The following is a 22875-nucleotide window of genomic DNA, read 5'->3' on the forward strand; positions in this document are numbered from 1 at the left end:
TTTAACAGGAACTGTCGCTTTCGCGTATTCAGAACCGAGTTGTACTCCCTAATCAAACCCTCTTATTGTCACTTATAAAAAGGCGCGCATTGCATTAGAGTAGTAAACCTATTTTTAAGAAATATAGTATCTTGACTAAGTTGAAAAGTATTATAACCTGGATTTCTTAACCAAAAGAGGTTCTCACGAACCAGACTCTAAACTTATAAACGCGTCCGAAAATAGTTTTAAAATCTCTTTTCTTCTTAATGTTAAAATCTCCTAATGAACTAAACAAAGCGCTTTCGCTGTTTTTGAAATAGTTAAAAACAATTAAGTTTAAAAAGACGTTGGACGGCTTTCGATCTTACCCAACGGAATTGATGTGCGGGAAAACTTAATTTGAAAGTTAAAATAGCCCTTAAGTGCTTCTACGAACAATTGTACGGATTATCGGTTCAATTACGATCCTTACATTCTAACCTTATAAATTTAGCTAGACATGGTGAAATAAAAGTGCATTAAAATAAATAAAAGTAGTGCGAGTGCGAGGAAATAAATAATTTAAAGCGGGTGCGAGGAAATAAATAAAGTAAAGCGAGTGTGAGGAAATAAATAAAGTAAAGCGAGTGCGAGGAAATAAATAAAGTAAAGCGAGTGCGAGTAAATAAATAAGGTAAAGCGAGTGCGGGAAAATAAATAAAAGTAAATACAAGTAATAAAAACCTGATCCAATCGGAGGGTTGAATAAATTGCAAAGCGGAAATGAAAATGGCGGCAGGATTAACTTCCTTCCAAAGTGCTCCAAACTCGATTACAGACTCTATCACAGACTCGATTACACAATTATGGTAACACTCCAATGCGAAGTGATTACCACTTTATAATACTGAATATATGCCTAAGTGAAACAAAGTTGCTCTGAGTTTGCCTCTGCTCTAGGTTTGGATGATTGTAAAAGTGATTCGAGTTTCTATTTATAAGCAAGTAAAAAGATGGAAATGACAAGGATGCCCTTCAACTTGAAAATGGGAGGGAAAAACTTTCCTCTTGTGGCGCCCGCCACAAGCACAAAATGAGGTGCCTTAGTGGAAGTAGTGGGGTACGTGGAGGTTGAGGGAAGTTGAGCTTGGACACGTCATGGCAGGGTCTATGGCGCCAGCCATGGGGTAGGCAACAAGTACAAAATGCTGAATTTTAGGGTTTTTGGCTCTTTTTCGCTCCTTTTCTCGATCGGGGCTCCGATTAAAGTAAAAACCTGAAAACAAAGGAAAACATAGCAATAACACAACAAAATAAAAATAAAACAACTAGAATGCATGTGAAATCGGAGTCGAAAATACGGTAAATTTCAGTGTTATCAAACTCTCCCACATTTAAACCTTTGCTTGTCCTCAAGCAAAACATTAAAAAGCTCATAAAAGAAAAACTGGTGCAAACGAGCGCTTCAGGTAAAAATTCTAAGTTCAAGTCGGGATGCAGTGATAGGTACTAACTGAGTGAACTAAGGGTATCATGATGACACTAATCCGCAAATACGGACATAAACTTCATTCCTATATTAACCAACCCATATTATCCCACAATACCTAGGCCTGCCTCTTCATCTCTTTTTGTGTCCTTTTCATTCAGGCGCAATCACATTAAGCCCGTTATCCGTACATGCTTCGTAGTAGAGTGGCCTGTTAGTGATTATGATCTGAGCATGGGGTTTCTGGCACATAAATATGTGTAAATCCTTTTATTGGACCCAACTGTAGTTGTGGGGGATCGGATCGTAATCCGCCCTACCGAGTTCAGTGCCAGATACCTCTGAACCAACTAACAGTGGGTAAGTTTTTCTTTTTCTTTTTCTTCTTATTTTTGTAGAAATTTTTTACAATTCTTTGGTTTAAATTACTTTGTGAGGGTCACCTATACCGGAGTTGCCTTTTTGCTTCCTTTTATTTTATTTTTTTTCTGGATCATTCATTTATTTGCATCGGACCCCTACGTAGAGGATGCGTAGGCCGGAGCTGACTGCTGAGATAAACTACTGAAGACTTATACGGAAATGATGATTAAGGCCATGGTATATGGGGTTTCGGGAATGATTCTTATATTTACGAAGCTTATGGTGCTAAAATAGATACTGATGTTTCGCAAAGTTCTCCCAAGTCGCCGCATCCTTACTCAAAACATGTCTTTAAAACCTAAAAACTTTCGGAACAACACTATTTTATTTTTCAAAAAAAAATTCGGTGGGGCTAAAGGTATGGGGAGGTAGGATTGTACTAAAGATCTATTATATTTGGTGACTCGTCAAACTCATGCATTATACTAAAAAGCAAAATAAACAACTAAAAGGAAATAACAATAAATAAACTATCTAAAAACAGCAAAGGAAAAGTGATAAAGGAAAAACGAGAAAAGCAATAAAGAAAAGACGATAGAGTCTCCTCCCACACTTAAATCGAACATTGTCCCCAATGTTTCGAAATAAGATAAGGGAAGAGTTACCTGACAACCTATTACTGACCACTAGTGCCCTTGCCATCTTGAGGTGGTCGACGGGATCGGGTACGACGACGATCTCTCTGATCCATCCTCGCCTGCAGGGCATCCTGAGCGGTCCTCACCTCTCGAAGGTTACCTATAATGGAACCTTGAGTGGCTTCAATGAGTGCCATGTGTCTCTGGTGGTAGTGTTGCTGACGGGCTAGTGTATCTGTGATCGTTTGCAGAGATTGTAGAACAGTGTCATAGGACCTGTCTGTCCTCCGCTGCGACTCTTGCATGAAGCTCATGTTATTCTCCAGCTGTTGTTGGATGGTAGAGAGTAGGTCGTCACGCCTTTGCTCTCTAGCCATGTGGTCACGCCACATCTCCTCTATAATATAGAAGCCAAGAGTGGTACTTTGTCGGGAGGATTTCCCGATTTTACAACCGTTCAATAATTTTTCTTTGTCTATCCCCCGGTTTCCCTCCTCGAAGAATGAATCCGTTAAACTCCATTTGAAAGTTCTTGAAAAGTGATGAAGAAGATGAAGTGGTTTGTGAAAAGTTTGGATTTTTACGAAATCCGACGGATGAAAATGAAAATGGAATTCGGAAAGATGATTTGTACGGTGTGGTGGTTAGAAAAGTATGAGCTTTTTGTGGGTTCAAGGATGTTTTTCCAAGGTGAAAAATTAGGTTTGGAAGGTTGTAAGTTGCAAAAACGGTGAAGAAAGGGGTTCTGCCCCGACCTTATACAGACGTTGTGGCGGGCACCACAGGGTCTATGGCAGGCGCCACAAGGCCAAATCTGGTTGGGCCGGATTTTGGTCCTTTGGCTTGGGCTTCTCTTGTCTTTTGGCTTTGAGGGGTCCAGATAGCATTTGTCTTGTGATTTTCCTAGTATCTTTGACTTGCATAATTTTATAAAGGTAAAAACAAAAATAAAAATGAAACTGAAACAAAAATTAAATATTAGATTAATAAATAAAAAATAACTGAAAAAATAAAATGCAAATAAAACAAACATAAGACATATATAGATAAAAACAGAAATACCGATGTATAGATGTAGTTTATATAATATTCGAAATGCGATAATATAAGATGAGTTATATAAATACAAGAAATATAAAAAAGAGATAAAATAAGATGAAATGGTGAGATCATATAGTGGGGATGTCATCTTCCTGAGAGGATCCACGGAGCATGCCAACCTTCTGCTTGAGCTCTGCGATCTACTGATATAGACAGTCGGCTTCAGTAGCATGGGTGAGATCAGACACTCCCATCTGTAAAGTGAGGTCAGCCACCTCCTGTCTAAGCGTTGCGATCTCTCTACGACACTCAGCAATCTGAGTGCGGATGTCGCGTGTCTGCAATGAAAGATTATTAGAGAAAACAGTGATTATGGGAGATGGTGGTGTAGGCGTGTATTCAACAATGGGTGGTGATCTTGGTCCCTCAATGGTCTCTCTCTGGCCCTCCAGAGCATAACTCCAATTCGCTGGATCATGCACACTGGTCATCATAGGATCTGGCAATGTGAAATAATGGATAGCCTCGATGTCGACTAGCAATCGGAACTGACATGGGTGGAAAGAGGCTCTCCTCATCAATCCTCTGGTCAAACAGAAGTCGATGTCCATGGTAGTGTACCCACAGTAGGTCCGAAGATGTAACCGCTTGCGAGACAGACCTAAAGCGACAGCAATCTGCGTGATGATTCCGCCAACATGGATGACTCCTTCGGTAGATCTGGAGATACCGTTGAGACTGTATAATAAAAAGTTCCCACATGCTACTGGGCGAGACTGGGATGCACAAAATAATAGGAAGATCTCCTCTTCACTCAGTAGTGTCTCTGCATCCGGTCTTCCTAGGAAGGAATGTGCTAATATCATCTGAAAGTATCTGAAGGCGGGGTTATGTATGACATGAGACAGCTGCATAGATGGATCCTGGCTTCCGCCACCTGATATATCACTCCAAAACTTCTCAACCTCCTTACCTAGGAAATATCCCATAGGTGTCTCCGGGATAACATCAGGAGTGGTATGGAAACCCAATAAGTCGCCGAACTCTTTCTGGCTGAAGGAGTACTCAACTCCGAAAAGCCTGAAAGCAGCATACCCATCTGGTCCAGAGTATGGGTCATAGTCGAATGAACTCAGGAACTCGAAAGTCAGGTTTCTGTAGGTGTTACTCAAGTCATCAGCAAACTCATCCCAGTGAAGCTGGTGGCTAAGGAATCGGAGACTCGGCTCGATACCCAGTGCCTCCATACAGTGCTGATCAGGATAACGTATGGGTGCCATAGGGCGCTGATACAAAACGATGTAGCGCTCCATCTGAGCATTATCTCTATAGGCCACGTGCATGTCATCAAAATCCTGCATCCTGTAAAAGTTAAGAAAGTGATCCTGAAAATACAAACCATTCAAATCTTAGTCTCAATGCAAAATATGATAAAATAAAATAAAAATAAAATTAAATAAATGCGAAAAAGTAAAATGAAAGAAAAACCATGGGTTGCCTCCCACGCAGCGCTTGTTTAACTTCATTAGCTTGACGATTAGAATTTATACACCTGTAGTATTAGGAATTGGTGGATCAATCAGGGTGTGGCTTGAGTAGTATGCCGGAATGTCTTCTCCTTCGTAGAGCTTCAGTCTTTGTCCATTTACAATGAATGGACTACAGGTATTGTTCTTGATTTCTACGGCTCCGGATCTCAGAATCTTGGATACTTCGAAAGGACCGGTCCATCTTGAACGTAGCTTTCCAGGGAAGAGTCGTAACCTAGAGTTGAAAAGAAGAACAGGATCGCCTATATTGAAATTTTTCTTTATTATTCTTTTGTCGTGATAGGCTTTTGTCCTCTCTTTATATTTTTTGCATTCTCGTAGGCCGATTGCCTAAGTTCTTCTAATTTATAAATGTCTAGGGTACGCTTTTCTCCAGCGGCTAGGTAGTCTAAATTCAAAGTTTTAATGGCCCAATAGGCCTTATGCTCTAATTCGAACGGTAAGTGACAGGATTTTCCATAAACTAGTTGATAAGGAGTAGTTCCTATAGGGGTTTTGAAAGCGGTTCTATAGGCCCATAATGCTTCTTGAAGCTTCTGAGACCAGTCTCTCCTAGAAATAGAAACGGTTTTCTCTAGGATTTGTTTTATCTCCCTATTAGATACTTCTACTTGGCCACTAGTTTGTGGGTGGTATGGTGTTTCTACTCTATGCCTAACTCCATATTTTCTTAAAAGTTTGTCAAATATTCTTGATATAAAGTATGATCCTCCATCGCTTATGACTAAACGTGGTGTTCCAAATCTAGGGAATATATAGTTTTTAAATAGTTTGATTACTACCCTAGTGTCGTTTGTGGGTGCAGTTATAGCTTCAATCCACTTAGACACATAGTCTACAGCTACTAAGATATACTTGTTTCCTAAGGATGGTGGGAAAGGTCCCATGTATCGCATTACGCGAAAAACCGGCGGGAAAACGAAACAACAGAGCCGCCACCATGCGTTATTTATCCCAAAAGAGGGAAAGGAAACGCTCGAAGTAAACCTGGAAAAGACATGGTCTCACGACCAGAGAAAGATGGGATCGGGAGTCGGTTATACGAAGGGAAGGTATTAGCACCCCTACGCATCCGTCGTACTCGATGGGATCCACGCAGAAAAGGAAGGATAAAGGTTGCTAAAAACTGCTCAAATAAACATCAAACACTGGCTGAAAGAGACACAGGAAACAAAACAGAAGAAACTAACTCGGCAGGATATCGCATCGTGGGCCTACGTAGTCTATCAAGCATAGACATCAGAGTCGACGTAGTTCGGACAGGGGGAAAACGTGCTCGCTAGGATATCGCATCCTATGCATATGTATCTTCTCGGACTAAAGAAGAATAAGAGCACTCATAGCTCGGCTAACATACGCCAAACAAAACAACACAGGAAATCGACTGCCAATCGCTGGACTTACGTCAAACTCCACACAAAACAGGCAAACCTGGAAACCGAATGCCAATCGCTGGACTTACATCAGACTCCGAACCAAAACACACACACACTGGAAACCAAATGCCAATCGCTGGACTTACATTGGACTCCAAGCACACAACAAGAGGATACGAAATGTCAATCGCTGGTCTTACATCCATCTCCTAACACACACAAGAGACAAAAGCAAAAAGGGCGCCCGGAGAGATCAACTCATCTCTTGCCTACGTACCTCATCTGGTATAAGGATCAGGGCGACGTAGTTCCCCTACGCAGGGACAAAGGACTAGCCTAACCAGATACAAAGGGAGACACAACTAGGGAGACTACGACTCGAGCTTAGATGTTATCATGCAAATCATCCCTAAGTTAAGGTTGCTATCTAACTTGCACAGGGAGCAAGCTATCCTAAACAGCACAGGCAAAGCAAACAATCACAAATAGCACACACTATATACAAACAAAGTGGGCTCACACAAGGGTTAGGCTGTGAAACACAAGCCAACTGTAATCGGGTGATGTTAGCTCTTAACCCTAACATTGAGAGTTAGGGTGAAGCAGATGAAATGGGAAGTGAGGGGTGTGCCTCACAGCTCTTATCCCTGGCCTGGGAGAGCTTTAAACAGATGGAAGTGTGGGTTCAGAAAGTGGGAACCCTTCTACACTTATGACTGACTCAACATGGATCTTGGGTTAATATCCACAATGCATCAACAACAGTTGTGTGAGCAAAGGGATGACTCAACTGAATAGCAGGAGATGGATTGCACGTCTCTTTTATCTGCCAATTGCCTCATCAAAGGTCTTTTCCTGCTTGGGGACAAAGATAAACAAACACAAGCATTGCCTCTTAAGGAGGACTTCAGACAGGTGCCTGACCAAATAACAGGCCAGGTCTTCCAGACTACATGGAGTTAGAGACATTATACCTCAATGCTCAAGCTATCAAGCAAAGCAAAAGCAAGTTCACAATGAATTATAGCAACTAAAGTACCTGAAAACAATCCAACATAATCAGTACATAACTCAAACAAAAGTCAAACAAACAATTACAAGTCAACAGACAACTGTACATAAACAAACAAACAAGCATCAATGCACAAAGGTGCAAGCCACAAGGCCTAGGCTTAAGTCTCAAAGCCTACAAAATAAACTCAAGATTAGTCATCAACAAGCAATGGATCAACTCCAAATGAGTGAACCTCATCAAGCATGGAAATTGTGCTTTTTAACCTGAAACAAAGCTCAAATGTGAGAGGCTAACCACTAGGACAAGGCCTAGGGTCAAAGATGGAGCAATAAACCAAAACAGAACATGAAAATTGGCATGAATCAAGCTTAATCAAATAAGAACAATGTCCAAGTGGTCTCATGTCAATATCATCAACCAATTTCATTTCATAAAGCATTTAGTGCAAGGCATGCAAATTCAAAGCTCATAGAGGCAAACAGAATGATCCAATCCACATCAACTCAAAAACAATTCAATAAATCCCAAGAAAAATCATGGCTAAACAGAATTCATCACATGGTCATCATACCAAAAATCAAGTCATTTGGATAAGTGGAAGCATGTCAAATAAATTCCCTAAGTCAAGGCAAGGCAAAACAAGCTCAATGAGGGCACAAAACCATACATCAACTTCAAGCAAGCATAAAACAGAATTCAAACATGATATGGACATCAAACTAAATCCAAGACAAACTTCAAAGTGTCTATAACACATGTGCAAAATTTCAAGTCCATCCAATAAACATCAAGTATTTCACAAATCTTTTAAGATCATGACTCTCAAAAAGTCCACAAATGGTCAAACAGAAAAGAAATTCTCAAACAAATTGGAAAAGCACTCAAAACTTCTACAAAAATTCACACTCAAACGTAACATCCATAAGTATCATCAGCAAATTGGACAAGAAATGGTGTGACACACATTGTCACACCTCCAATGATCAGCTCATATCTCAACAACCAAGCATGCTAAAAATACAAACTCAAAGCCAAAAGATCAATCAAAGTGTCTAGATTAAGCATGTAAATTTTCAGCAGCATTGGATTAAGCATCATTATTTCACAATGAAAATGGCAAGCAAGGTGCAACAAAACACATGTATGAACATTCCCTAGCCAAAATAAAAATCCAGGCATGCACAATTTTTGTAAAAATCATCAAAAAATAGTAGAGATCATGAGGAACATAGTGCAAAAAATCCCAGCTCAATTGGACAATCCATCAAGGAGTTATGAATTTTTCAAATGGATGAAAAAAATAAAAATCACATGGAAAACATACATGAATATGGAAGCATATAATGAAAAAATTGCCAAAGGCCAATTTGAAGATGCATCAGCCAAGTATCGAACTGGCTAGCATTTTGAATGGAAGTGCGCTTTGTATGAAACATTGTGTTTCATTAAAGCTGGCGTGGCAATTGGAAGCAAGCGTAACCAATCATACTGCCAGGCAATAACCACGTGGACCAGTACATGTCCACTAACATGAAAACCACATGCAATACCCGCGCTCAAGATCAAATCACATTCTGGAAAAAAAAGGCTAGGGTTCTTCATCAGCTTCATACGTTCTTCATCATCAAGAACACTTTGTCACGGAAATCAACAAACAGCATACCATTGTGTTCATCTTCTAATGCACATTACTAATCTAACATTAATTAAGCCTAATTCTCACTATCAAGCACGGATCGAGCAGAATAAGATTCACACAACAAACTTTAAATCACAATAACTTCCTTGTTTCTTGATGAAAATCGATGCTACAAAGCTCAGACTACTCTACATTCAAAGATCTATCAAAAGTATATCCTAATTTCATGAATTGCAAGATTTGAAATCTGACCTCTATGAAGATGCAGAGCTGGATTTGTGCAATTCAGGCTTTGTAATGTTGAAACAGATGATCTACAACTCTTAAATGGATGAATGTATGAAGATCCAATGCTCAGTCTTGCTTGATCTTGCTCAAATCAACAGCTGCCATGGATGATGCTAGCTTCAACAGTTCTTGATTCAGCTTCGAAATGATGATTCCTTGCTTGCAGAAGATCCAATAGCACTTGTGGATGATGAATCAATGAAGAAAATAGCAAAGGATTTGAAGAATTTTGCAGAAAAAGTTGAGAGAAAAAGTTTGTGAACTTTTGCAATTTGATCTAGATCTGAACCAAATGATGTGTTAATCACAAATTCTGTTTTGATTATCCTTATATATGATGCACTAATGAAGTTCTTAATCTTAATTAGCCAAATGCAATGGTAATTAGTGAAATGCAAGTGTAAGAGCAAATTAGCCAAATCACCTCATGTGCATGGAAATGATGCTACAGTGCACGAATTCATGTGTTAATTCACCTTGAAATATCATTTTTAGCCAAATGCACATGATGGAATGTATGGAAAATGCTTAATTTTCAAATGAGATTTTTCCCTCCATATTTCAAATTCAATTCAAATGAAAAATCCAATATTTTTGTGATGAGAATTGATGAAATGTGGTGCATAATTTGGATAGCTCATGTTAAAACAAGAATGTTCCAAAAAGAACCATCTCATTTGGCCTTGTGGTGTGAAAGTTATCCCCCTTTGAACTTCAAATTTTCTTGACAATGATTGATCCATAACTTGCCAACCATACATGAGAAAATCATGTTCTTGGACTTTTTGGAAAGGTGAGAGCAAGATCTTCAACTTTCATGTTGGAGAAAATTTCATTTGAAGCTTTCTTGGACATGTAAATTTGAGGAGAAGACCTTCCCATTTTTGGCAATTTGAAATTAAAGGTCACTTACTATTTTTGGAAAGTTTTCATCTGACCTCAAATTCTTCATTGTTGATCTTTGAAATGTCAAATGAGACTTGTATGTACATGAATGAGGCCTCTCTAACCATCTCCCACCTTCAGATCCACAATTGAATTGACTGTTGACTTTGGTTGACTTTCTAGGGTTTCAGATGAATTGTGCAATGACTGATGACTTCTGAGCATCCAATCTTTGGCCAAATCACTTCAAAATGATCCCTAGGTCATATGAACTTAATGAACCAATCATAGGGCTTTGCTTCAATAAGAATTGCACTTGCTTGCTTGCACAACTGGATCTCCTGACCAGTCTTGACTGATGAACTGATGACTTGGGCAATGGACAATGCAATGCTATGCAGTGGACAATGCTAATGTTAATGACCTAAAATTAAAATGATGTACAAAATGGGAGGTGCAAATTTGAGGTGCTACACCATGAAATCTATACCCTATACGTCAAAGAGTTCTACTTCCTGAATGTTTCTTAGAGGCATTTCATCACGCCTTGAAATGTTTCCAGTGCGTTGGCATCTATCACATTTGACAATGTAAGCATAGACATCACGCCACATGGTAGGCCAGAATAGGCCAGCTTGAAGAATCTTGGCGTATGTCTTAGATGTGCTCGCATGTCTACCATAAGGTGAAGAATGACAATGCTCGATAATATTATTTACCTCTTCTTCTGGAACGCAACGGCGAAAAATGCCATCTTTACCCCTTTTGAAAAGGAGTGGTTCGTCCCAATAGAAGTTTCTCACATTGTGGAAGAATTTCTTCTTGCGGTGGTAGTCAAGATCAGGGGGTATTATATCAGCAACTAGGTAATTAACGAAGTCTGCATACCAGGGTATGTTACTTATTGCTAAGGAATTTTGAGGGTGCTCATAAGGATCTAGGTTATTATATTCAATGGTTTCTACTCTAGCGATCAGTCTATCATAGGCAAAATCATCATTTATGGGTACTAGTTCTGGTTTTAAATGTTCTAACCTAGAAAGGTGATCGGCTACTACATTTTCAGTGCCTTTTTTGTCTCTTATGTCTAAATCAAACTCTTGTAGTAATAGAATCCATCGGAGTAACCTGGGCTTGGCATCTTTTTTACTTAATAGGTAACGAATGGCAGCATGATCGGTGTAAACTATAATTTTTGCTTCTACTAGATAAGATCTAAATTTGTCTATAGCGAAAACTACAACGAGTAATTCTTTTTCAGTTGTTGCGTAGTTAAGTTGGGCAACATCTAGGGTTCTACTGGCATAATAAATGGCATGTAATTTTTTATCTTTCCTTTGTCCTAGAACGGCTCCAACTGCATAATCACTAGCATCGCACATTATCTCAAAAGGTTCTGACCAATCAGGTGGTTTCTTAATGGGTGCAGATACTAATGCTTTCTTTAAAAGATTAAATGCGTCATTACATTTTTCATCGAAAATGAATTCAGCATCTTTCATTAAAAGTCCAGTTAAAGGTTTGGTTATTTTTTAGAAGTCTTTAATGAAACGCCGGTAGAATCCAGCGTGTCCAAGAAAGATTCGGACTTCTCTGATGGTTTTTGCTGGTTTTAGGTTTTCTATAACTTCTATTTTGGCTTTATCTACCTCTATACCTTTTTCGGAAACTATATGTCCCAAAACTACTCCTTCGGTTACCATGAAATGACATTTTTCCCAGTTTAGCACGAGGTTCACCTCCACGCATCTCTCCAGGATTTTCTCAAGGTTAGCAAGACAAATGTGGAAATCAAATCCGCAAACCGAGAAATCATCCATAAACACTTCCATGATACCATCTAGGTAATCTGCGCAGATGGACATCATGCAGCGTTGGAAAGTAGCTGGGGCATTACAGAGGCCGAACGACATTCGTTTGTAGGCAAAAGTTCCATAAGAGCATGTAAAGGTAGTTTTTTCTTGATCTTCGGGGTGGATAGGTATTTGGAAGAATCCAGAGTATCCATCTAGATAACAGAAGTAAGAGTGTCTGGCTAGACGCTCCAACATCTGATCTATAAATGGTAAAGGGAAATGATCCTTCCTAGTTGCTTTATTTAATTTTCTATAATCTATACACTTCCGCCATCCTCCTTCTAAACGTTTTGCTACATGTTCGCCTTTATCGTTTTGCATGACTGTGATGCCTCCCTTTTTAGGTACTACATGCACAGGGCTCACCCACTTACTATCCGAGATCTGATAGATTATACCTGTCTCAAGTAACTTAAGAACTTCCTTTTTAACAACATCACTCATTATAGGGTTTATTCTTCTCTAATGTTCCCTAGAGGGTTTTGAATCTTCTTCTAGTGAAATCCGATGCATGAATACAGATAGACTTATACCTTTTAGGTCAGAGATATTATATCCTAAGGCTGAGGGATATCTTCGTAAAACATCTAAAAGTTGGTTCTTTTCCTCTTGGCTCAAGGTAGCACTGACTATAACTGGACGGTTCATCTCTTCATCGAGGAACTCATATCTCAGGTTCTTAGGCAGTTCCTTAAGTTCTAAGGTTGCTTTCTTAGGGCATGGCATAGGATCTGGAGTAAGGGATAAACATTCGTAAAGGTTATCATCAATGTAGGGTTTCTTAAAGTTATCATCTTCCCTTATGAGAGTTGATGGTAACTTAATTGTTTTTATAATTTCTTTTTGTTCTAATTCTCTAACACATTCATCAATGATATCTAAGGCATAACACGAATCTCCCATCACAGGTACCATAAGAAATTTCGAAAGTATAAATTCTATTTTCTCGTCACCTACCTCAAATGTCAACTTTCCTTTCTTGACATCTATTATGGCTCCTGCAGTCGATAAGAATGGTCTACCTAGAAAGATTGGTATATCATTGTCTTCTTTGATGTCCATGACAATAAAATCAGTAGGGATAAATAACTGACCTATCCTAACAGGAACATCTTCTAAAATGCCTATCGGATATTTAACAGATCTATCGGCTAACTGAAGTGACATCTTAGTGGGCTGTAATTCTCCTAAGTTTAACCTCTCACAAACTGCTAAAGGCATTAGGATCACACTAGCTCCTAAGTCTAGAAAAGCTTTTTCGATGGCATGATTACCCAAAAGGCAAGGAATGGAGAAATTCGCAGGATCTTTATCTTTCTTTGCTAACTTGTCCTCGGAAATAGCATTACATTCCAAAGGCTTCGGATCGTCAAGTCTACGTTTGTTGGTAAGGATGTCTTTGAGAAACTTTGCATAAGAAAGTATTTGGGTGATGGCTTCTGTGAAAGAGATTTCTACATGAAGTTTTTCTATAACTTTAATAAATTTTTTATACTGTTTATTGATCTGGGTTTGTTTGAGTCTTTGAGGATATGGTATAGGTGGTTTATATGGCGGGGGTGGTACAAAAGTTTTATCTTTAGGTTCTTCTCCTTTTTCTCGACCTTCCTGGTTTTCAGATTCCTCTGGTTCCTTTACTTCGTCTGTGGGTTTGGTACATTCCTTAGAAGTTTCGGGTTCACTCAATCTAGGGTTTGGTGGCTCATAATAAGCGTTCCCACTTCGTAGGGTAATGGCATTGGCTTGTCCTCTCGGATTTTGTTAAGGTTGTCCAGGGAATTTTCCTCCAGGTGTAGTCTGAGGGGCTCGGTTTAAAGCTACCTGAGAGATCTGGGTTTCAAGCATCTTGGTATGAGTAACTATTTGGTCAACCTTGGTTCCTAACTGAGTAATCAATTCGTTAACATGAAAGTTTTGGTTCATGAACTCCTTGTTTTGTTGGGTTTGAGCGGTGATAAAATTTTCCATAGTTTTCTCAAGGCTCGGTTTTGGTGGTACAGGTTGCATAGGTTGATTTGATCTAGGGGCTTGATAACTAGGTCTCGGAGGTGCATTATTTTGGATTGGGTTATTGTTTTTATAGGAGAAGTTCGGATGATTCCTCCATCCAGGGTTATAGGTATTCGAGTATGGTGCATTATCTCGGAGGTGCATTATCTTAGATCAGTTGTCGTTCAGTGGCTTGGAGAGAGTTCCTTCTTCTCAAGAGATTGCTGATCTGTTGCACATGGATGTATCTGATATTGGTGCTCATCTGATATTGGTGCCCATCTGATTTCCTCATCGCTCAAGCTACTTTGTTTGGGAAGGCCATGAGTGAGGACGCCTTTGAAGCCATATTTGTACTTCTCATCTATGGGCTAGTGTTATTCCCCAACATCAACAATTTTGTGGATGTGAACGCCATTAGGATTTTCTCTACTCTTAATCCCGTTCCGACTCTATTGGGTGACACTTATTTCTCTTTGCATATGAGGAATGCAAAGGGGGGTGGCACCATTGTGTGTTGTTTGCCTCTGTTGTACAAGTGGTTTATTTCGCACATGCCACAGACGCTCGCCTTCAAGGAGAACAAAGGATGTCTACGGTGGTCCACGAGACTTATGTCTCTCACTAATGATGATATCTTTTGGTACAACCGCGTGTATGATGGTGTGAAGATTATTGACTCTTGTGGTGAATTCTCCAATGTGCCTCTTCTTGGTACATGTGATGGAATTAACTACAACCCTATTTTGGCACGTCGTCAACTTAGGTTCCCCTTAAAGGATAAACCTAGTAACACTTTTTTAGAAGGTGTGTTCTTTCAAGAGGGTAAAGATCCCTAAAACTTGAAGGGCAGGATGGTCCGTGCTTGGTGCAAGATCCATAGGAAGGGAAGGAAAGAGCTTGGTCCGAAGAATTGTATCGCTTTGGAACCCTACACCTTGTGGGTGAGGAAGAGAGCTTCTGAGTACCATATGCCCTATGACTATCAGGGACCTACACCTATGGTTATGGTTGGGCCTTCAACCCTCCCTAACCAAGGAGTAGAGGAGTTGAGAGATGAAGACCGTTCGTGTGCTTGGGTCCGTGAGCAAGAGGAGCTACTTTAGCAGCTTAGAGATAAGGATGCTTTGATAGAATTTCTAGGGCATCAGATTATTGACGAGCCTGATGATGTGGTTACTTCTCTTCTTCCTCAGTCATCCAGGTTTTGGAAGAGGAAGTATGATCGACTCGCCAAGGAGAAGGCAAATATGGAGGCAGCCTATGAGAGAGAGGCGAAGAGGCTTCGTGCAGCTTATCTTTCGGTCTCGAAAGCTTTGAACGATTGTTTCTAGGGTTCCATAGGATGTTCATTATCCTTCTCTCTTGTATTTTATTTGGTTACCAAGACTGTACTTCTTTTGTGTAAAATATTTCCAGATATTATTATGATTTTTTCCATTATATGTCTAAATGATTAATATTTCCAAATAGATCTATAAAATTCCTCTGAATACAAATAAATCATATGCATAAGCATTGCATGCATCATATGCATAAGAAGGTTTTGTTCAGGGCTTCTTGATCAGTGGTCTAACTCTATGTTCTTCATTTATTTTGAAGACAACGATCAACTCCTCATCCACTATTTCCAGGACAGCCTGTCCGGTGCTGCATTAAGATGGTATATGGGCTTGGATAGTGTGAACATCCGCTCCTTCAACGACCTTGGCGAAGCTTTCGTCAAGCAATACAACTACAACGTTGATATGGCTCCCGATAGGGACCAACTGAGGGCTATGTCCCAGAAGGAGAAGGAAACATTCAAGGAATACGCCTAGAGGTGGCGTGAATTGGCTGCACAGATTGTGCCCCCGCTCGAAGAGAAAGAAATGACGAAGATCTTCTTAAATACTTTAAGCTCTTTCTACTACGAGAGGATGATAGTTAACGCTCCCTCTGACTTCACCAAGATGGTGAACATGGGGCTGCGATTAGAGGAAGGAGTCAGGGAAGGACGCCTGACCAGAGAATAAGGCTCTTCTGCCAAACGTTATGGGGCATTTGCCAAGAAGAAATATGGAGAAGCACGTGTCGTGTCTTCCCATATTAAACAAAGAAGACCCTCTATGAAGAGGAAGATTGTGCGCCCGACTAGTAACCAGCACCAGGTGGCTCATATAGCACATGCCTTCAGGGGAAATCAACATTATCAACATCAGCAACATCAGCAATATCAGCAGCAACAACATCGTCCGCAACAGCAGGCCTACCAGCCTTGAAACAACAACAATACAAACACTAGCTATGATAGGAAGAGGGTCACTTTCGATCCAATTCCAATGACTTATGAAGAACTATATCCTTCACTGATTGAAAGGATTTTGATTTCTCCACGTGACCCACCTGCTGTACCGACCAACCCTCAGTGGTGGTACAAGCCCGAGCTTCACTGTGTTTATCATTTCGGTGTTCCCGGACATGATGTGGAGAACTGCTATCCCTTGAAGACCAAGGTTCAAGACCTTGTAAGAAGCGGTATTTTGTTTTTTGAGGACGTAGATCCTAATGTTAAGAAGAACCCATTGCCCGAGCATGGGAAGGCTGCAGTTAATATGGTTCAGGGTTGCCCTGGCAAGTACAAGGTCCGATATGTCAGCCATATCAGACAATCTTTGGTCGAGATGCACAGATTGTTCTGTAGATACAGTCACTACAAGCATGACCATGACAGCTGTCGTGTGTGCACTGTCAATGAGAGAGGATGTCGCCAACTCAGGAAAGATATTCAAGAGATGCTGGATTAGGGTGTGATCGAGACACTTCAGAATCGTGATGAGGATGAAGTTAATGTTAAATCCCCTGTATTCAGAATACCCGAACCGGTTGTTGTCAGATATGATGGCAGCTAGAAGAAGGCTTCTCCTACTCTCGTTATCAAGCCAGCTGGCCCTGTGCCTTACTCTTCAGACAGAGCTGTTCCCTACAGATATAACGCAGTGGCGTTGGAAAATGGGAAGGAGGTGCCGTTACCCTTCACTTTTGTTACAAGTATTTTTGACGTCAGTGGTATGACCCGTAGTGGTCGTGTTTTCTCGGCGCCGCCGAAACCCCAAGTTGACTGTATCAAAGATTATCTGTCCGAGCCTCCGATTCTATCTACGCCTGTGGAAGGGAGACCCTTGATTATGTACTTGACTGTTCTTGAAGATTCTATGGGTTTCGTACTAGGTCAGCAGGATGAATCAGGGAAGAAAGAATATGCTATATACTATTTGAGTAAGAAGTTCACTAATTGTGAGTCTCGATACTCAATGCTTGAGAAGACATGATGTGCTTTGGGTTGGGCTGCCAAGCGTTTACGCCAGTATATGTTGAATCATACGACCCGATTGATATCCAAAATTGATCCAATCAAGTATATCTTTGAGAAGCTTGCCTTAACCAGGAGGATTGTCCGATGGCAAATGTTGTTATCTGAGTATGACATTGAGTATCGAGCTCAGAAAGCTATTAAAGGTAGTATTTTGGCTGACCACATGGCACATCAACCAATTGAGGATTATCAGTCTGTCTAGTACGACTTCCCTGATGAGGAGATTCTGTATTTGAAAATGAAAGATTGCGATGAGCCTATGCTCGATGAAGGGCCAGAGCCTGGTTCCCGATGGGGCATGGTGTTTGATGGCGCTGTAAATCAATATGGGAATGGTATTGGGGCAGTGATTATTACTCGTCAGGGCACATATTTTCTTTTTACAGCAAGGCTAAGTTTCAAATGCACAAATAACATGGCGGAGTATGAGGCCTTTATTATGGGATTGGAAGAGTGTATTGATCTTAGGATCAAACATCTTGATGTTTATGGTGATTCGGCCCTTATTGTTAATCAGATTAAGGGTGAATGGGAGACGAATCAGTCTGGCCTCATCCCATATAGAGATTATGCGAGGAGGATTTCAACATTCTTTACTAAGGTGGACTTCCATCATATTCCTCGAGATGAGAATCAAATGGTAGATGCTCTTGCTACGCTTGCTTCGATGATTGTGGTGAAATTCTGGAATGAAGTCCCCAATATCACTGTGATGCGCTTGGATGGACCGGCTCATGTATTTGTAGTTAAAGAAGTGAAAGATGATAAGCCATGGTATTATGATATCAAGTGTTTTCTTCAGAGTCAGATTTACCCGTCTGGGGCATCTGTTAAAGATAAGAAGACTTTGAGGAGATTACCAGGCAGTTTCTACCTCAATGGCAATGTGCTTTATAAGAGGAATTTTGACGTGGTTCTGCTCAGATGCGTGGATAGACACGAAGCAAACCTGTTGATGACTGAAGTCCATGAGGGTTCATTTGGTACTCATTCCAATGGACATGCCATGGCAAAGAAGATGTTGAGAGCAGGATACTATTGGCTGACAATGGAGTCTGACTGCTGCAAATACGTGAAGAAATGCCACAAGTGTCAGATTTACGCGGATAAGATTCATATTCCCCCGACACTTCTGAATGTGATTTCATCAGCATGGCCTTTCGCCATGTGGGGAGTTGACATGTTTGGCATGATAGATAGAAAGGCGTCGAACGGTCACAAATTTATTCTCGTAACAATTGATTACTTCACCAAGTGGGTTAAAGCAGCTTTGTATGCGAACGTGACCAGGCAGGTGGTTGTAAAGTTTATCAAGAACCAACTCATATGCCGTTATGGTGTGCCAGACAAGATCATTACTGATAATGGATCTAACTTGAACAACAAGATAATGAAAGAGCTATGTGGCGAGAAATACAAACCCAAGATGAATGGGGTTGTTGAAGTTGCTAACAAATACATCAAGAAGATTATCTAGAAGATGGTTGTTACGTACAAAGGTTGGCACGAGATGTTGCCATTTTCCTTGCATGGCTACCGTACATCTATCCGCACTTCAACAGGGGCAACCCCTTTCTCTCTTGTATACAGAATGGAGGTTGTGCTCCCCGTGGAGGTTGAGATCCCATCAATGAGAGTCTTGATGGAAGCCAAGTTGACTAATGCTGAATGGGTTCAGAGTCGTTGATAACACTGAAATTTACCGTATTTTTGACTCCGATTTCACATGCATTCTAGTTGTTTTATTGTTAATTTGTTGTGTTATTGCTATGTTTTCCTTTGTTTTCAGGTTTTTACTTTAATCGGAGCCCCGATCGAGATTAGACATCAATATCAGTCATCAATTTCAGATACATCTATGTGCAACAGATCAACAATCTCTTGAGAAGAAGGAACTCTCTCCAAGCCACTGAACGACAACTGATCTAAGATAGGTATACCCAGAAGACAGGCATACTCCTCAAGCGTAGGCAAAAGCTAGAAATCCGGAAATGTGAAGCAACGATACAAGGGATCATAGAACTGCACCACCACACTCATCAGACCTTCATCCACCTGAGTAGCAAGAATAGACAGAAGCTTCCCATGGCGAGCTTTGAACTCCAAGGGATCTAATACATAGGATGTCAAACTCCTTACCTCTTTCATGTCGGGTTGTCTGAAACTGTACTTCTTTGTATTCCTTCTTTGTCTATCCATGTTTGAAAATTTGCAAATAGACCTCTTAAGTTCCTTGAAAATCTTCTCATTGTTGATGATATGGATGCAAATGGAGGCATGAATGCATGGATGCAGCAATCACACTCAAGGATCAAGCAAGTCACACCACACAAAGGTCACGGGATGGATCAAGTCATCCTTAATATCAATCATCAATTTTGGTGGATTAGGGTTTACACCTTATCAACACCCAAAATCCATTGATATTAAGGATATACGAGAACGGATCAACCACGATTAAAGGGTTTGTTGCAAGTCACGAGCATGGAGTCTCGGTTAAGAACCACCCAAAGGGAGTGTACTATGGTTAAACCTGACAATCATGTTCCACAAGAGGTTCCCATAGTCATCATCCCATCTTTCGGATATTATCGGATAAACGACTACTCGTATTCCAAAAATATTCTCAAGAGGAACTCTTATGAGTGTAGTATCGTGTAACAATCGTATAAAATCTTACACTTGAACGACCTTCGCACTACGTCCTAAAATAGGCCAAGATGGGATAGGTAATCTAAGGTCCTTGGCTTCTAAGGCATATATTGGAAAGAGTATTGCCTAACCACGACTACTCGTGTGACATTATTGATCCCAACATAACCTCCACCAAGTGAATAGGCTTTCAAGTCAACTTGCTAAGGAATAACTCCACACAAGTCAACAAGATGATAACACTGAAATTTACCGTATTTTTGACTCCGATTTCACATGCATTCTAGTTGTTTTATTATCATTTTGTTATGTTATTGCTACGTTTTCCTTTGTTTTCAGGTTTTTACTTTAATCGGAGCCCCGATCGAGAAAAGGAGTGAAAAAGAGCTAAAAACCCTAAAATTCAGCATTTTGTACTTGTGGCCTACCCCATGGCTGGCGCCATAGACCCTTCCATGACGTGTCCAAGTTCAACTTCCCTCGACTTCCACATTCCCCACTACTTCTACTAAGGCGCCTCATTTTGTGCTTATGGCGGGCACCATGGCCTTGTGGCGGGCGCCACAAGAGGAAAAGTTTTCCCTCCCATTTTCTAGTTGAAGGGCATCCTTGTCATTTCCATCTTTTTACTTGCTTATAAATAGAAACTCGAAATCACTTTTACAATCATCCAAACTTAGAGCAGAGGAAAACTCAGAGCAACTTTGTTTCGCTTAGGCATATATTCAGTATTATAAAGTGGTAATCGCTTCGCATTGGAGTGTTACCACAATTATGTAATCGAGTCTGTGATAGAGTCTGTAATCGAGTTTGGAGCACTTTGGAAGGAAGTTAATCCTGCCGCCATTTTCATTTCCGCTTTGCAATTTATTCAACCCTCCGATTGGAGCAGGTTTTTATTACTTGTCTTTACTTTTATTTATTTTCCCGCACTCGCTCTACTTTATTTATTTCCTCGCACTCGCTTTACTTTCATTTATTTCTCGCACTCGCTTTAATTTATTTATTTCCTCACATTCGCTTTACTTTATTTATTTCCTCGCACTCGCACTACTTTTATTTACTTTCCGCACTCGCACTACTTTTATTTATTTTAATGCACTTTTACTTCACCATGTCTAGCTAAATTTATAAGGTTAGAATGTAAGGATCGTAATTGAACCGATAATCCGTACAATTGTTCGTAGAAGCACTTAAGGGCTATTTTAACTTTCAAATTAAGTTTCCCCGCACTTCAATTCCGTTGGGTAAGATCGAAAGCCGTCCAACGTCTTTTTAAACTTAATTGTTTTTAACTATTTCAAAAACAGCGAAAGCGCTTTGTTTAGTTCATTAGGTGATTTTAACATTAAGAAGAAAAGAGATTTTAAAACTATTTTCGGATGCATTTATAAGTTTAGAGTCTAGTTCGTGAGAACCTCTTTTGGTTAAGAAATCCAGGTTATAATACTTTTCAACTTAGTCAAGATACTATATTTCTTAAAAATAGGTTTACTAGTTTAACGCAATGCGCGCCTTTTTATAAGTGACAATAAGAGGGTTTGATTAGGGAGTACAACTCGGTTCTGAATACGCGAAAGCGACAGTTTCTGTTGAATTAGTTCTTTTCAAAGTAGGAAACACTGCCCATAAGTAGCTCTACTAGCAAGTACTTGGATTATTAATTGATTACATGAATTACATTCGACCCTGTCTTTATTAATTAAATTTATTTCAACACTTTACTTTTTCATTGCACACTCCAAAAACACCTATTTCGATTGCCTTTGATAAACACCATAACAATAGATAACGATAGATTGACACTTGGTCTCTGTGGATTCGACAATCTTTTATATTACTCTGACGCGTTCGTATTCTTGTGAAACACCGCATCAAGTTTTTGGCGTCATTGTCGGGCACCAATTTCGTCAAATTTCATTTTCCTATTGTTATACATTTTAGACTTAGGCTATTTCCCGCCGGTCAATGCGAAGAACTCGTAGCACCAGAAGTTTAAGCTTAGTATACCCTCTGGCGGAACCTGAACGTTACGCTCGCGCACGTTTATTCTTTCATAGAATTAAGAGAGTTATGGCCGAAGATCAAAACCAAAGACCTCTTAAGGATTTCGCTCAACCATCAAATGAAGAGCCTAGTTCTAGTATAGTAAACCCAACCATCCCAGCTAATAATTTTGAACTTAAACCATCTCTGTTGCAACTAGTGCAACAGAGACAATTTGCGGGTCTCGCTACTGAGAATCCAAACCAACATTTAAAAATATTTCTTCAATTAGCAGACACTTTTAAAACCAATGGAGCTTCTCCTGAGGCAATACATTTAAGATTATTTCCTTTTTCCCTCAGAGATAAAGCCCTATCATGGTTAGATTCCCTTCCACCCAATTCCATTACAACTTGGGATAACCTTAGAAGAGTATTCCTTGCTAGATATTTTCCCCCGAGTAAAACATCCGTTCTTCGAAACCATATAACTAGATTTACCCAAAACCGAGGAGAATCGTTGTTCGAATCTTGGGAGAGATATAAAGAGTTGTTACGAGCATGCCCACATCATGGTTTGGAAAATTGGTTAATCATTCAAACCATCTATAATGGACTTCATTACAACACAAAGATGACCATCGACGCTGCTGCAGGCGGTGCTCTGATGAACAAACCTTATCCTGAAGCTAGTGCCCTCATCGAAGATATGGCTCAAAACTATCAATCATGGGGAGTCGAACGAGCGACAGTTGAGAAAAAGGAAGCCCAAGGAGGAGTGCATGAACTAAGC

The 22875-nt window shown here is 40.1% G+C and overlaps 1 non-coding gene across 1 annotated transcript; it reads right to left on the minus strand.

Annotated features, from left to right (window-relative positions):
- Positions 1 to 22554: 22554 nt before the first annotated feature.
- LOC127099132 (small nucleolar RNA R71) lies at positions 22555 to 22661 on the minus strand. The gene has a single exon (XR_007793681.1). It is a non-coding gene; the product is annotated as a small nucleolar RNA R71 (small nucleolar RNA).
- Positions 22662 to 22875: the final 214 nt, after the last annotated feature.

This window comes from Lathyrus oleraceus, chromosome 6, assembly GCF_024323335.1.
Source record: "Lathyrus oleraceus cultivar Zhongwan6 chromosome 6, CAAS_Psat_ZW6_1.0, whole genome shotgun sequence".
In the NCBI taxonomy this organism is placed as follows: domain Eukaryota; kingdom Viridiplantae; phylum Streptophyta; class Magnoliopsida; order Fabales; family Fabaceae; genus Lathyrus; species Lathyrus oleraceus.